Below are 3,261 nucleotides of genomic sequence, written 5' to 3'. Positions count from 1 at the left end.
TGGCGTCACGAGTTCCCAAGTTTCCCGGGAACGCGACAAATAAACTGGAGTTCTGTGTGTTTGGATCGAGCCTCCCCTCTGCCGAAGCATCACCAAAGGTTGTACTCGTCCCATACGTTACTTGCCTAGTTCCTATTTTCGCTGGACGTATCAGTATATGCATCGATAAGGCATTGGTTTTATATATAAGTTACGTCTCCCAAGAATACCAGTACTCATTGTTACGCTCTTACATGCCAGTTCTGTTCAGCCTATTCGAAACCTCGATTTCGATCACTGCCAAGTTCATTTGACCTTTCTTTCAATGTCGATGTCAGCGAGTTGTGTATGGTTTTACACTTTTACCTACTATTTGACTGTATTTTATTGCTTTTTATTTTTTCCTTATCTGTGTTTTATCTCTACTTTCCTGCTTTTATTGCTTTTGCTTCTGCTTTTAGTCTCTTATATTTTATTGAATCCTTTCCTTTCACGATTTCAGTCAAGTCTTAGTACCTTTTTAATGCGTAACATTGCTTCTCCGTTATCGTTCTTTAGTTCTGCTTTTACTCAACCTTTCTCTTTTACGATTTCAGTTAAGATTCAGCACTGGTTTTAACTATGGCTTACCTGCCATCGTATTTTAGGGTTGTTTTATTTCTGCCTTTGCTATTTTTGCGTTTTTTACCTAATCTTACCTGTATTCTACCTCGTTATTCTCTCGTACTTTTGCTTACTCTTTCAACTGCTTCTGCTTCTACTACTACTGCCTCTGTTTATACTCCTACTGCCTCTGCTTCCGATACGATTTCGACAACTGTTCTTATCAACAACAATAACAAAGGGAATATATTATCACTACCAAAGAGAATTTAATGATTTGATAACCATAACCATAACATGTATCCGACTAAAACGCACAAAAAAGGAAATCTAGTTTTGGAAGTAATGTTACGCATTTATATAAACACCATAAGTATTTTTAAGGCGTTTACACTCCGTTCATCTGCGTTATTAAAATAAAGCTGAGTTTGTAAAATAATATTTCCGTTTCTGAGACTAAGAAAAGTAAATATACTTGAACACGAATAGTTAGTTTCACCTTTTTAACTTTTATCTATTTTTTTATTTACTTATGTATTTAATGTATTTATTTTAATTGTTTTTAGTTATCTATTTTTTTATATCTACATTTAGTTTCTTTGTTATTTATCACTTTATTTTTATTTTTCATTTATTTTTTATTTAAGTTTTAATTTTCGTTTATTTTGATTTATGTTTTGGAATTATTCTTTTATTTATTTTTAGTTATCTATTTATTTTTTCTATCTACATTTTTTTTCATTATTTATCCCTTTTATTTGTATTTATTTTATGTCTTTTCATTTCTTATTTACTTTAATCTATCAATTTCTTTCATAAGTTCAACCTGATGATGATTAGGAAGAGATAGAGAATTAAGGGAGAGAGTAAAGGGAAGAAGAAGGAGAAGAAGGAGAAGGAGAAGGAGAAGAAGGAGGAGAAGGAGAAGAAGGAGAAGGAGAAGGAGAAGAAGGAGAAGGAGAAGGAGAAGGAGAAGAAGGAGAAGGAGAAGAAGGAGAAGGAGAAGAAGGAGGAGAAGGAGAAGGAGGAGAAGGAGAAGGAGGAGAAGGAGAAGAAGGAGGAGAAGGGAAGGAGGAGAAGGAGAAGGAGGAGAAGGAGAAGAAGGAGAAGGAGAAGAAGGAGGAGAAGGAGAAGGAGGAGAAGGAGAAGAAGGAGAAGGAGAAGAAGGAGAAGGAGAAGAAGGAGGAGAAGGAGAAGGAGGAGAAGGAGAAGAAGGAGAAGGAGAAGAAGGAGGAGAAGGAGAAGAAGGAGAAGGAGAAGAAGGAGGAGAAGGAGAAGGAGAGAAGGAGAAGGAGAAGAAGGAGAAGGAGAAGAAGGAGAAGGAGAAGAAGGAGAAGGAGAAGAAGGAGAAGAAGGAGAAGGAGAAGAAGGAGAAGGAGAAGAAGGAGGAGAAGGAGAAGGAGGAGAAGGAGAAGAAGGAGAAGGAGAAGAAGGAGAAGGAGAAGAAGGAGAAGGAGAAGAAGGAGAAGAAGGAGAAGGAGAAGAAGGAGAAGGAGAAGAAGGAGAAGAAGGAGAAGGAGAAGGAAAAGGCGGAGGAGGGAGAGGATAGTGATAGTGATGATGCCTGACGTACGAGGAAAAAAAAAAACGTCCTTAAACATACCCTTTAAAGTTATTTACATAACTTCCCCACCATTTGAGGTTGATCTGCGCGTCTGTGTAGACATAGAAGGTGTTGTGTGCATGCTCGCTTATTAATCTTAACTTTCAAGAATGCAAAAGTAAAAATGTATGAAACGGTATCTGTCTTGAAGATCCGTACACTAGTGTCTGCTTTCGAAACGTCAAGCAAGAGTGCGGGTGTAAACATCTTTTATCGTCTTCTTTAGAATACGTGACATCAAGCATTAAATATGTGGAGAGAAAACCTGGTCTCTAAGAAAATACGTGAATATCAATAGATGGTAAGTAACGTCACGGCATTGTTGTTTCTTTTAATAAAGCTAAATGTTGCTTGGTAATTACGGAATCTATTCAAAACAATAGAGCAAACCAGCAAGACTAATACACAGAAATAAAAGTAGTAGGCATAAATGGAAGAATCCATCACATGGGGAAACAAAAGAAAGTAAAACTGCGCATTTATAAAAGATTGTGAATTTTCCCGAGCTCGTATCCAGGCAAAAAGAATTGAAATAAATTAGTATAATGGATATGGTAAGGTAATCATTTTTTTATCGTGTTTACAAGCACGTTCTTATCGATACAAAACTCTGTAAATTAGAGGTAAAAATTCGTACAGAATTTTAATTCCTGAAGCCCTCTATTACTTAAAGGCTCTTGAACCTTTTTACGAGTGTCTTCTGTGAAAAACTCTAGTTTCAGTCTGAGGAACTTAAGAGGTCTGTATTTTCCTACATATGGCTCTGTAGTTCTAAGCTGGATTCACTGTTGGAAAAGAAAGAGACATATCTGTCCCTTTTGGAGTCAGTTCTCGAACAGAAATCTCTCTGGCGATGGCGCAGTCCGCGGTATTACCTCGGCCTCACTGCGCTTGGAGTCTGTGTTCCTTTGTTCTTGGGACTAATGCGGAAACTCGCTAATCAAGCAGCTTTTCCCCAGTAACAGGATGAGGTCTTGCTTCCTAATCCTGGAGACTCGTCTCATTTAATCTCCATCCCTAAAGACGACGGGGCGGTCTGTGCAGGAAACACTCTCGAGAGTGGAAAAACAGCAGAC

At 37.7% G+C, this 3,261-nt stretch overlaps 1 protein-coding gene across 1 annotated transcript in view; it reads left to right on the top strand.

Annotated features, from left to right (window-relative positions):
• Window positions 1-2,742: 2,742 nt before the first annotated feature.
• The window catches only part of LOC125034421 (paraneoplastic antigen Ma6E-like), a 10,145-nt gene continuing 9,626 nt past the window's right edge, over window positions 2,743-3,261 (top strand). The window contains exon 1 of the mRNA XM_047626162.1: window positions 2,743-3,261. This exon is cut by the window's right edge and continues 112 nt beyond it. The gene's annotated coding sequence lies outside the window, so the exon portion shown is untranslated.

Source organism: Penaeus chinensis, chromosome 18 (assembly GCF_019202785.1).
Source record: "Penaeus chinensis breed Huanghai No. 1 chromosome 18, ASM1920278v2, whole genome shotgun sequence".
NCBI lineage: Eukaryota > Metazoa > Arthropoda > Malacostraca > Decapoda > Penaeidae > Penaeus > Penaeus chinensis.
This window is presented reverse-complemented; position numbering and strand designations above follow the sequence as displayed.